Genomic DNA, 13,652 nt, shown 5'->3' with positions numbered 1-13,652 from the left:
GATCCCTGGTGTCTTGGGCTTCAAAGAAACAAAACTCAGTAGCTCTTTCTACCGCCGAAGCCGAGTACATTATCGTAGGACATTGTTGCGCGCAATTGCTTTGGATGAGGCAAACCCTTAGGGACTATGGCTACAAATTGAGCAAAGTCCCTCTCCTATGTGATAATGAGAGTGCAATCCGCATGGCGGATAATCTCGTTGAACACAGCCACACTAAGCACATAGTCATTCGGTATCACTTTTTGAGAGATCACCAACAAAGGGGGGATATCGAGATTGCTTATGTTAGCACCAAAGAACAACTAGACGATATCTTTACCAAACCATTAGATGAGAAAACCTTTACCAAACTTAGGAATGAGCTAAACATTCTTGATTCTCGGAATTTTGATTGATACTTTGCACACATATCTCATTTATGTACCTTTGATCATATCTCTTTCATGCCTATGACTAATGTGTTTTCGAGAGAATTTCTACTAAGTCATAGATTGAAAGGGAAATGGAGTCTTCGGCGAAGACAAGACTTCCACTCCACTCTATCGGTATTATTTACCCTTCGCCATCACTCCGCACCGTTCTCCACTTTGGTATAATCTTCTCTCTTATTACTCGTACCAATGGGGAGAAAGTAAAAAGGGCTCTCAAATGTCTCCGTTTTGGCAATTAATGCCAAAGGGGGAGAGAGTATTAGCCCAAAGCAAAGGGACCGCACCACCACCAATTTCAAAGTTTTTAAAAGAATTTTTCAATTGGTATCTAAATCTTTTTCATATTGGTAAAACCCTCTTGAACACTAAGAGGAGAATTTCATTCAGGGGAAGTTTTGTTTAAGTCAAAGGAAAAGCATTTGAAACAGGGGGAGAAAATTTCAAATCTTCAAAATGCTTCTCACAATCTTATTCATATACCTTTGACTATTTGCAAAAGGACTTTGAAAAGATTTTCCAAAAGAATTTGCAAAAACAAAACAAGTGGTGCAAGCGTGGTCCAAAATGTTAAATATCAAATAAAACTTATATACTTAGAAATGGTTTCAGTTCAAAATAACTTATGCACATCTGTCAAAATGCAAACTAGTTACATTTCTACACTTTATATTTGCTTTGGTTTGTGTTGGCATCAATCACCAAAAAGGGGGAGATTGAAAGGGAAATAGTCTCAATATTTCCTATAATCGATTTTGGTGTTTGACGACCATCACAAACCTTGTGGACTAACCAGTTTGCATAGTTGATCATTTCACAGGTGCATAAGTTCATCTACAACTATTCTAAATTGACTGTCTAGAATACCGTAGATTCTTCCGGACAGGAGAAGTTTTTTGGAAAAACAGACTAAGCGCGGACCGTCCGGGCCCTTGCGGCGGACCGTCCGTGACACCAAGGTGACCCTCGGACAGGAACACTGCATAAACGCAGGTCTTCACTACGGACCATCCGATGGAAAAACAAGCACCGTCCGAGACCAAGCGCGGACCGTCCGGCCTCAGGCGCGGACCGTCCGGTCGGTGAAGAACCAAAAAACCCGAAGGTGACGGGTTCGGTAAAATGAATTATAGCGTCCTCGCGAACCGTCCGGGGTGCACGACCGGACCGTCCGCGACCGACTTTATCTGACATATGACGACGCATTAAATGCATTATAGCCGTTGATATAGCCGTTACTGCTGACCGTTGGGATTTCAGCCGTTGATGTGCAGGGGCGGACCGTCCGGACCAGGGGCGCGGACCGTCCGTGTAACACCCCAGGTGTTTGTCGTCTTCTCGACCACGAGTGCCGACGTTAACACATGATAGCGGTGAATGTAAATGTCACTAAATTTTTAATCATCTTTGTCTATCACGATTTTGATATCGTGTTTGTCTCCATATGTTTAAATTGTCCTAATTTAGTTTGCAAAAATTCAGACTTTAGTAATCTTCCGAAACATCAGATCCAATATCGTTTGGGTTGAGCCATCGACGTCTTGCCCAAACTCTAACCTTTGAAATCGGATCTGGTTCAGTAGAATCCATTTTTTAATTCCCTCGCGCCTGCGTCGTGCGTGTCCCTCTGCGGTCTGGCATTGTGACGTGTGGTGAGCGTTAACCGGTGTCTGGACAGCGCACAACCTCTCGCCCACGTAAACGATGTGTGTCGTCGCTTTTGAAAGGATCACAAGTTCGATGTCATATCGATCTCGCGTATTTATTTTGCGAAATGTCGAGTCTTGTGTCTGTTTAAAAATTTATGGATAAAGGAAACATTAATTTGGAATCTCGACCCACTCTTGTGATTTTTGACCCGAGTAAATTTTATTAGAAGCTCGGCGACAAGGGCGTTGATGCGAGATTTAATTGGACCATGATAATTAAAACCGAACTGAGTATTCGTAATTAATCTGTTCCACTGTCTACAACTGTGGAAATTTGTCTGATCCCAAAAATACCTACCAGTGTTAGTGTAGTCTAAAAACATTAAAATTAATATTGTTTTGATGTGTCTGTTTGCATCTCGCTCGGATTCAAATCCCAGATTTTCACTTATTTGGGGTATTCTATTGGTTAAAGATTGGAGAAGGAAAATCTGAATTTTCTTACCTCTAAGTGTCCATCTTCAACTAATCCTCATCCTACATAAACAATGGCTCCCAGAAAGTGTCTCTCGTATGTTCCTTGATTTCCTTGAAAATTTCATCCACCGCCAGCATTTCCTTATCTTCCTCTAGACTTATCCCCATCGTTTCTAGCTTCTAGTTTATCCGTTGTCGGCATTATCTTTTCAAGAGCTGGACGCACGTCTCCATGTTGCCTGTCGGCCTTATCTCCATCCCTCATCACCTCTGCGAGCACAAGTTTTAGCGCCTGCCCTCAGTCCAGCTCGCCAGCAGCTCTCTGCCCTCCTCCCTCAAGCCCTAGCTGAGTTTTTCCATGGTGCTCTGGATGCCAGCCCCTTTACTCGATGCCCCTGCTAGGTTCCATGGTCGTCGCTGCCCCAGCCATCTCCTTGGTGACCGACCTCGCCCCTGCCCCAGCCACAGCTTCCCCTTCGGCCCTATTGCTGCAAGCACTCAGCCTCTCCTATGGCACATGGTGCTCATCCAGCCCCTTTCTACTGGTGTTTGCACCATCTCTCTGGTGCTCGACGAAATGACCATGAGGAGTTTTGTGTTGTGTGTAGCCCCACCTGCGACACCGTCGACCCCCGGTGAGGTTCTGTTCTCGCCCTGTCGCTTTAGCGCTCGACGTCGATTACTAATGTGTGAATTGTGTGTGTTGACGAGGGAGTTAACCGGTAAAGAAGTGAGGTCCGTGCGACGTTTGCCAAGTGTTCGATGGAAGGTCCGAACCGGGAACCTCGCCTTTCTCGCGGATCTTCGGGTCGGTTTGTGAATTGGTGAGCCTATTCGCTACTCTATTTAGTTAATTTGATCGTTGTATTGATTAGAGTTGTGGTCGATGATTTTCTTGTTTGTAGCGCAAGCATATGGTGTGTCGACTTTCAGATTCATTGTTGTCCACATGTGTGATAGTTGGTGAATGAACATGTCAAAGGAGAGTAAATTCTTTAGGTATATGTGTAGTATGATTAAGACGAGTTCTTTTTGTGATGATATATTATGTGGACTATACTTGGGTGAATATGTATATGTATAGTGTAATTAAGTAGGTGATCTTAGCTTTAATTTATAATAAAGTACTAGAGAATTAGAGAATTCTAAGTTTAAAGAACATGTGTGATGCTTGTTGTTTAATGCTGCATGACCAGTTTTACGTAAGTAGTTAGTTTAGTAAAGTAAACCAAGTTTTCTGTGAATGTGTTATATATAAAAGATGTAGATAACTTCTTCATCTTACTGGTATAAAAATATCATGGTCATAGGTCTAGTAGTTTGAGAGTTATGATTTTTCCAGGTCCAGTTTTAGAATCTGTCTAAATTCTGTACAGGTTCCGGAAATTAGATTGTTTGGCTAAGTTAAATTGAGAATCAGCTCTTATTAATTATAGGAGAATTGTAGTACTTTTCTTAAGCTTTCCAACAAATTTTGGAGCACCCTTTTTGGTGGTCTAGAAGTCAAGTTATGGCTGTTTGAAATATGAAGTCTGAATCTGTCCAAATCTGGACAGAAGAGACTGTTTGTGTTAACTGACCTTTCTACGCATTGAATTAACTGGAGATGATTATAAATGAGTTGTAGACAATTTTATTAGCTTTCTAAAAAGTCTAGGATCACATGTTTTGGACGTCTAAATCTCCAGTTATGGATTTTTGAAGTGAGTAGTCGAATTATGTCCAAATCTAGACAGAATTTACGTTTAGCACTGATTGACCTTTCAAAATGCCGAATCATGTTATGCTGATAATACAAAAATTATAGGGGATTTCATAAGCTTTCTAGAAAGTCTTAGTTCACTATTTTTGGATGAATATCTTGTGAGTTATGAGTAAAACCGTTGACTGCTGAATGCTGTCCAGAAAATCTGCAATGGGGTATTTGGTTTGATTCCTGTTTGGCTATGTAGGAGTAATCAATTTTTGATTCTTGAGTGATGAAGACTTTGTTAGAATTATAGGCATTTTCTGTATTATTTTAATTCCATAAATTAACATTATGATGATGACATATAATAAATAATTAACCATAGAAATCGTGATCTTAAATTGATCCATACCAATATGAATCAAGAGAACATAGAGCATGTGAATTATATAAATCATATAAATACGATAAACATGTATACTGACTGAACAAATAAAAATAAACAGATAGAAACATAAATAGCATGATTGTAAAATTAAAATAGACAGATCTATCATATTATAATAAGACATAACAGATAAAATAAAATCATTCATAAATATGAAACAGCATAGATGAATATATGAAACATATATAATCTCCAGAACACAAAACAGTAAGTAAATAAACTTATCATACCCTCCTATGCGCTCTGATGATCCAGATCCTTGGCTAGCTTCCTTTGTCATGTTGAAGATGTTTTGGGCAGTCGCGTAGACGCTCCCCAAAAACCTAATTGTCGATCCCCCGTGCAAGGTCTCGAACGGCACTGGCTTCGGAGGCACCTGCCCTCTCGCTTCTCTGTGCGCGCAGAGTCACGAGATGGAAATACCCTCACTCGGGCGACTGGACTGTGAGACTGAAAGTGTTTCTCGCGTGTGCCGAGTGACAGGGGTGCTCCTCTATTTAACCTCTCGCAGAGGGAAGCTGAAGGAGAAAGGTCGCTGAGTCACGCCAAGAGTCGGCCAGCTCTAGCCGAGTTATGCCATGAGTCGGCCAGCTCTTGCCGAGTCACGCCATAAGTCGGCAGCTGAAGGAGAAGGGTCACTCGGCAGACGAAGAGACAGGGTCACTCGGCTGACGTAGAGACAGGCAACTGAAAGGTTAACGCGGTTAGTGAGTGCTAAAAATTAACACAACCACACCATGCCCGCTCGCCTGCCTGCCTGCCTGCCTGCCTCGCCACGCCACGTCCGGCCTGGCCCGGCCGGCGGCGGCGGCGGCGTGCGCGCGCGCGTGTGGCACGCCCTTGTCCATTTCTTGACTTCTCAAGTTAAGTGGAATAAATCCCACCATATAAGTCAAGGCAAAAGACCCTTGTACTTCCAATGTGGTACTATTGGTATTCTCCACCATTACACACCTTAGAGTTTATTCAATAAATGGGCCAGGCCCATAAAAGATCCAACAATCCCCACCAAACTCTAGGGTTTGTAATGATGAAGTATCAGAATCACAATCCTTTGATATACCAGTTTTCCGATGGAGACTGTTAAGTTGAACATCCATCTAGAATAAGAGTTTCACTCATTCACAACTGAACAATGGACTATGCCTTGAATTGACAGTTTTGTGCGAAATAAGATTCACTCAAATCCTTTGCTGATACTAGGCTGCAAAAGGGTATTCCCGCTTTTTAGAAGCATATAAGTCACACTTCAGTGCCTTTCATGAGTATTTAGGGATTAACCAAGTCCCATAGACTGTGACCAGCAGTCTGACTCATATAGGTGTATTCCTCAAAAGATGTTCTGTAGGACAACATCTCGCCTTTATAAGACTCTTGGAATACATTAAGGTAAAAATCATCCTGCCTTACAGATAGGAAAGATGTGCATCAGAAATGAGTTAAAGAAGGGATCTTTCCTCACAATCTACTCCTAGCTTGTTTCTCCACTCTACTTCACGGGATCTCCGATCACATAGAGCAGGTTACCACTAGAGTAGATCTCACATGGGTCTCATACCCATTTCCCTCGATGCACTTTTTATCACATTGCGTGATAGACCCTTAGTGAATTGATCTGCCAGATTATTTGATGTGTGGACATAATCCACAGTTATAACTCCGGAGTTTTTCAACTTTCTGACAGATTTCAATCTCCTCTTAACATGCCTTGTAGACTTCATGTTATTCCTAGAACTGTTAACCTTTGTAATCACCGTTTGGTTGTCACAGTTCATGGAAATAGCTGGTATCGGTTTTTCAACTACCGGTAAGTCCAATAGGAAATCACGAAGCCACTCGGCCTCAGCCCCAGCAGTGTCTAATGCTGCGAGTTCTGCTTCCATTGTAGACTTCGTTAAGATAGTCTGCTTGCAAGACTTCCAGGAAACAGCGCCACCTCCAAACAGAAACACATATCCGCTTGTGGCATAAAGCTCATCAGCATCAAAAATCCAGTTGGCATCACAATAGCCTTCCAGCACTTTTGGGTTTCCGGTATAATGAATACCGTATGTCATAGTACCTTTCAAATACCGCAACACTCTCTCAAGAGCACGCCAGTGATCATCTCCTGGTTTCGACACAAACCGACTTAGCTTACTCACAGCATAAGAGATGTCTGGCCTTGTTGCACTTGCAAGGTACATGAGCGAGCTAATGATCTGGGAGTATGTCAATTGATCCCTTGCTATTCTCCGATTCTTTCTTAATAGCACACTGGGGTCATAAGGTGTTGGAGCAGGATCACAGTCACTAAAACCAAAGCAACTCAATACCTTTTCCACATAATGGGATTGTAACAAAGTTACCCCACCATCAGCTTCTCTAACAAGCTTGATGTTTAGAATGACATCAGCCTCTCCCAAATCTTTCATCTCGAAATTGCTCGATAGAAGATTTTTAACTTCCTCAATCACATTGAGATTTGATCCAAAGATCAAAATGTCATCAACATAAAGGCACAGCATAACAGACTCACCCCCACCATACCGATAGTATACACACGTGTCAGATTCATTTACAACAAAGCCAGCTGCTGTAAGAGTATTATCAAACTTTTCATGCCATTGCTTAGGTGCTTGTTTTAGGCCATACAATGATTTTATCAACCTGCATACCTTGTTCTCTTGACCATCCGCAATGAACCCTTCTGGCTGATCCATATAGATCTCCTCATCCAACTCTCCATTTAGGAAAGTTGTCTTAACATCCATCTGATGAATGATAAGACCATAAGAGGCTGCCACGGCTATTAATGTGCGAATTGTAGTCAACCGAGCCACTGGTGAGTAGGTATCAAAGAAATCTTCACCCTCCTTTTGGGTATATCCTTTGGCCACAAGCCTTGCCTTGTACCTCTCGATTGTACCATCAGGCCTAAGCTTTTTCTTGAAGATCCATCTGCAACCTATAGGTTGACAGCCATAAGGACAGTCAACGACCTCCCAAGTTCCATTAGACATAATAGATTCCATCTCACTCCTTACTGCTTCCTTCCATAAGTCAGCATCAGGAGAGGAATATGCCTCACTAATGGTAGTTGGTGTGTCTTCCACAAGGTACACTATAAAGTCATTACCAAAGGATTTTGCAACCCTCTGTCTCTTGCTCTTTCGAGTGACTATAGTGTCATCCTCCTCAGGGATGTGCACGTGAGAATCCTCAACATGATCTATAGGAATCGACAGTTCGTGCTCATGGGGAATTATAGTCTCATGACTTGTATCACTAGGTGTATTCTTCATGGGAAACTCATTCTCAAAAAATGTTGCGTCTCTTGATTCCATGATAGTATCAACATACATATCAGGCACATCAGATTTTATAATTAAGAACCTATACCCAGTGCTGTGAAAAGAGTACCCAAGGAATATACAGTCAACAGTTTTAGGCCCAAGTTTATGCTTTTTGTTGATTGGCACATTCACTTTAGCCAAGCAACCCCAAGTGCGCAAATACGAGAGATTTACTCTTCTCTTTTCCCATTCCTCAAATGGAGTGATCTCTTTGTTCTTTGTTAGAACTCTATTCAGGACATGATATGCTGTCAAAATTGCCTCACCCCACCATGCCTTGGATAATCCCGCTGTACTCAACATGGCATTCACCAAATCTGTTAGAGTGCGGTTTTTCCTTTCAGCAATCCCATTGGATTGTGGTGAGAATGGCGGTGTCCTCTCATGAATAATACCATGTTCCACGCAGAACTCATCGAACACATTAGAGAAATATTCTCCACCTCGATCAGACCTTAACCGTTTTATTTTCCTCTCAAGTTGGTTCTCAACTTCAGCTTTATAGGCCTTAAAATAATTGAACGCTTCATCTTTTGTTTTTAAGAGATACACATAGCAAAATCTAGTGGAGTCATCTATAAAAGTGAGAAAGTATCTTTTACCACCTTTGGTCAAAATTCCATTCATCTCGCACAGATCAGAATGAACAAGTTCTAGAGGTGCCAAACTCCTCGCCTCAGCAGCCTTGTGAGGCTTGCGGGGTTGTTTTGATTCAACACACACATGGCACTTAGACTTTTTGACCAAGTTAAATTTAGGAATTAAATTTATATTTGCTAACCGCATAAGACAGCCAAAGCTTGCATGACAAAAACGTGAATGCCATAAATCCGACTCATCAGAAAAATGAACAGAATTCACGAGTTTATTACACACATCATGCAGTGATAAGCGGAACAACCCTCCGCAGTCATATCCTTTACCAACAAAAGTACCATGTTTAGACACAACACATTTATTAGATTCAAGAACAACTTTGTATCCATCTCGACATAGCATAGACGCGCTAACGAGATTCTTCTTGATAGAGGGCACATGCTGCACGCTCTTCAATGGCACCGTCTTTCCCGAAGTAAACTTCAGAATGACCGTACCAACACCAAGAACATGAGCACGCGACCCATTTCCCATTAACAAGGCGCCAGACCTCCCGACCTGGTAGGAGGAGAACATAAAGGCATCAGCACACACATGAATATTTGCACCACTATCCATCCACCACTCAGGTGAATTACAAACTGAGAGAACAAATGGTAAAGAATTACCATACCCAGATGTTCCATCTCCAGTTTCAGTGGTTACAACATTAGCTGATTTCTTGTCCTGTGTGAACTTGCGATCAGGGCACTCTCTAGCCCAATGTTGATCACTGCCACAGACAAAGCAATCTCCCTTTCCCTTGTTGTTGTTGTTCTTCTTTTTAAATTGTGCTGTATGAACAGGTTTATTTGCATTCTCTGGTTTGTTCTGGTTTTTCTTCTTGTTAAACTTGCGGAAGTTTCTCTTCTGCACCACATTAGCAGTAGAGGTCTCCACACCTTTTCCATTGTCCTTTGTTCTAGCCCTTTCCTCAACATCAAGAGTACCAATGAGCTCTTCCACATTGAACTCTTGTCTCTTATGTTTTAGAGAGGTAGCAAAGTCCTTCCAAGAAGGTGGTAACTTGGCAATTATACCGCCAGCCACAAACTTGTCAGGCAAAGGACAAGGAAAAAGTTCGAGTTCCTTAGCTAGTGCCTGAAACTCATGAGCCTGTTCCACTACAGATCGGTTCTCAACCATCTTGTAGTCATACAGCTGCTCCATGAGGTACAGCTCGCTACCAGCGTCAGTTACTCCAAACTTTCCGACAAGTGCATCCCACAGCTCTTTCCCTGTGGGAAGGATGATATAGCTTTTCTGGAATTTTGTGTCCAGTGCGCTAATCACTGCTCCTCTAAAGAGGTTGTCTTCAGCCTTAAACTTAGCCTCATCCTCAGGAGGCAAGTTGGCAGGCTTGCCCTCAGCGGCATGAAAACAAGACATTGCAGTTAGCCACAATTCCATTTTAGCTTTCCATATCAAGAAGTTTTTACCATCAAAAGGATCAGGCTTTAGCACAGCAGCAAAACCTCTGACAGAAAAATGCCTAACATTAGGTTTTTGGATTGTTAGAATTATAGGCATTTTCCGTATTATTTTAATTCCATAAATTAACATTATGATGATGACATATAATAAATAATTAACCATAGAAATCGTGATCTTAAATTGATCCATACCAATATGAATCAAGAGAACATAGAGCATGTGAATTATATAAATCATATAAATACGATAAACATGTATACTGACTGAACAAATGAAAATAAACAGATAGAAACATAAATAGCATGATTGTAAAATTAAAACAGACAGATCTATCATATTATAATAAGACATAACAGATAAAATAAAATCATTCATAAATATGAAACAGCATAGATGAATATATGAAACATATATAATCTCCAGAACACAAAACAGTAAGTAAATAAACTGATCATACCCTCCTATGCGCTCTGATGATCCAGATCCTTGGCCAGCTTCCTTTGTCATGTTGAAGATGTTTTGGGCAGTCGCGTAGACGCTCCCCAAAAACCTAATTGTCGATCCCCCGTGCAAGGTCTCGAACGGCACTGGCTTCGGAGGCACCTGCCCTCTCGCTTCTCTGTGCGCGCAGAGTCACGAGATGGAAATACCCTCACTCGGGCGACTGGACTGTGAGACTGAAAGTGTTTCTCGCGTGTACCGAGTGACAGGGGTGCTCCTCTATTTAACCTCTCGCAGAGGGAAGCTGAAGGAGAAAGGTCGCTGAGTCACGCCAAGAGTCGGCCAGCTCTAGCCGAGTTATGCCATGAGTCGGCCAGCTCTTGCCGAGTCACGCCATAAGTCGGCAGCTGAAGGAGAAGGGTCACTCGGCAGACGAAGAGACAGGGTCACTCGGCTGACGTAGAGACAGGCAACTGAAAGGTTAACGCGGTTAGTGAGTGCTAAAAATTAACACAACCACACCACGCCCGCTCGCCTGCCTGCCTGCCTGCCTGCCTCGCCACGCCCGGCCCGGCCGGCGGCGGCGGCGGCGTGCGCGCGCGCGTGTGGCACGCCCTTGTCCATTTCTTGACTTCTCAAGTTAAGTGGAATAAATCCCACCATATAAGTCAAGGCAAAAGACCCTTGGACTTCCAATGTGGTACTATTGGTATTCTCCACCATTACACACCTTAGAGTTTATTCAATAAATGGGCCAGGCCCATAAAAGATCCAACAGACTTATGACATTTGAAATGTTTATCCAAATGTCTTGTTGCACATGGTTGAGTTTTTCTTTCTTAATGTGTGCTTTAAACCAATTAGTTTGGGAATTAATACTTTGATGAATGTATTGGAACTAGTAGCTAATTAGACCTTGTGTGGTTATAATGAACTCAATAATGCGAAGAAGGTTAGTAGACATTTATATCAAGTATTATTGAGTTGATTCGATTGTCTTATGTTTATAAGTGTGTTATGAGTGCTTGATACTTGCGTTAGGCCTATTTAAGTGTAAAAGATGCGCTTGTGGTACATAGTAATATCTTCACATCTAGTGTGCTCATAGGAGTTGTGATAAATTTTTTAAGTGTTTACCCTCTTTAGTATAGAATATCTATCTCATGCTATTCATGTCCATGCTTATATGCATTATGCATTTCCAATAGGTACGCTAGATGATTATGCGAGCTGAAGGACATGGATCAGAGCGAACCATAAGATGGTATTGGTGGATTAATCTTGTGGATGCATCAAGCCAACACCAGAATGGAAGATGCTCACCAAGTGGTCGTCAATTAACAACACTAACGTAGTGTTTATCCCAGGCAAGCCCCGGTGCATTTGCCACCTCCTTGTTGTTTTAAAACTTTTATCACTTATATGCTGCATTAGGTGATAGGAGTTGAGTGATGAAACAATTGATGGATTGCCATTCCTTGGAATTCGATTACTATTCCTTGATACCTGTTTTATAAAGAGAACTAATGAGGCTTAGCCCTGCTTAGAAACTAAAAGTGTTTCTTTTAAAAAGAATGTTGTGCAACACTGGATATGGGTTTTATGAAAAAGAACTTGCAATAATGAAGGCATCACTCGCAATGATGAATTCATTATTCGAGTATTGTACCTCTGTCAGGTACATGGTTTGAGTGTTAAATAATAAGATGAGACCAGACGTTGAGCAGGAAAGGTCGCCCGTCTGTGTCGATTAAGGACCGTTCCGATTGTTGGCCTGCTGATCTAGGACCCTTTAACTGGCCACATGCCTCATCATGGGTAAGCTTAGCCTCGGCTGGACCAATACCAGAAAGGCCGGCCCGCAATGGGAGTGGAGAGATGGCGAGAGTATCGTGTATCCACCTGGCAAGAGGCTGGATGGTGGGGTACTGAGCTCTCGGTTGGCGGGGACCCGTTCTGGTCTTGAGAAACTCGGTGGCGAGTTGACATATGCAATGGTTAAGTGCTACATATGTCGTGTGGTTGGAGATCCCCAGCTGGGTATTAATCGATTCGGATCGCCGAACTTCTCGGATATGAAGACTGGATCTTCGACCCTCATCGTAGATAACAAGTGAAACTAAAGATGCTAAAATGAATTTAGTGTAGGACAAGTGAATGCTCTAGATTAGGCAAATCTAAATTCAGGAAAAGTACTTAATTTGTGAAGTAAAAGTTTGGCATAAGGATCCACTACTAGTAAGCTTTTCTGCAAAAATGAGTCTTTGAAATTTGATGAGCTTTACCTTGATTCCCAACAAACCAGCATACCCTTGAGAGTCTTTTCTTTAGTCGGGTAAGTCTTGCTGAGTAATTGCATACTCAGGGTTTTATTCCCTGTTGTTTTTCAGGATTATAAGTTTGTTCTGTTGTGGATGGTGCTAAGTGCCGGTGGGCTCGGCCTTCTTATATAAGTATATCACATCTTTAGCTTCTTTATTGAGGACTGTCACTTAAGCTAGCATGTATTTTAAAACTTATAAATGTTTTATACATTCAAATTGTAATTCTTTTTAATCATTTTCTTTTGTAATCACTCCGATAATTGTATAATGTAAACTTATTGTAACATGTAGGGCATGTTTGGTTTGTAGCTAAATGTGCCAACTTTGCCTAAGGTTAGTCGTTCGAATTGAATAACTAACCTTAGGCAGAAAAGTTAGGCAAAGTGTGGCAATTGAGGTAACGAACCAAACATGCCCGTAATCATTTTGTAATAAAGAATTTATTTCCGCTGCAAATGTTGGTGTGTGATTTGTGTTTACTTAATCTTGCGATCTTGGCGGTAAGTCGTTTATCCGGGGTCCTTGGGACACTCGGACAGATCCTGTTAAGTTGTTTGGTACACATGCATATCCGTCTGAGGTCTTTAAGACAAGGACAGGTGCATGTGGGCCCTATAACTTAGGAGGTTCTGCGACAGCTGGTATCGGAGCAGGATTAAGTATATACGGTCACATACGTATTTTCAAAACAAAAGTTTTGGGTTTAGAAAACCTATTTTCAACTAAACACATTGTTTGGTTTTGAAAAACAGATTTGAAAAACTATAATGCTAGTGACATCCTCTATAAG

At 41.8% G+C, this 13,652-nt stretch overlaps 1 long non-coding RNA gene across 2 annotated transcripts; it reads left to right on the top strand.

Annotated features, from left to right (window-relative positions):
* The first annotated feature begins 2,683 nt into the window (after positions 1-2,683).
* LOC103629556 (uncharacterized) lies at positions 2,684-11,836 on the top strand. 2 transcript variants are annotated; one of them, XR_002262712.1, is made up of 3 exons: positions 2,684-3,189; positions 3,283-3,378; positions 11,747-11,836. It is a non-coding gene; the product is annotated as an uncharacterized lncRNA (long non-coding RNA). The 2 variants fall into 2 exon arrangements; XR_002262711.1 differs by having other exon boundaries at positions 2,687-3,378.
* The last annotated feature ends 1,816 nt before the right edge of the window (positions 11,837-13,652 follow it).

Source organism: Zea mays, chromosome 6, assembly GCF_902167145.1.
Source record: "Zea mays cultivar B73 chromosome 6, Zm-B73-REFERENCE-NAM-5.0, whole genome shotgun sequence".
Lineage (NCBI taxonomy): Eukaryota > Viridiplantae > Streptophyta > Magnoliopsida > Poales > Poaceae > Zea > Zea mays.
The sequence above is the reverse complement of the archived record's forward strand: the minus strand, read 5'-3'. Positions and strand labels throughout refer to the sequence as shown.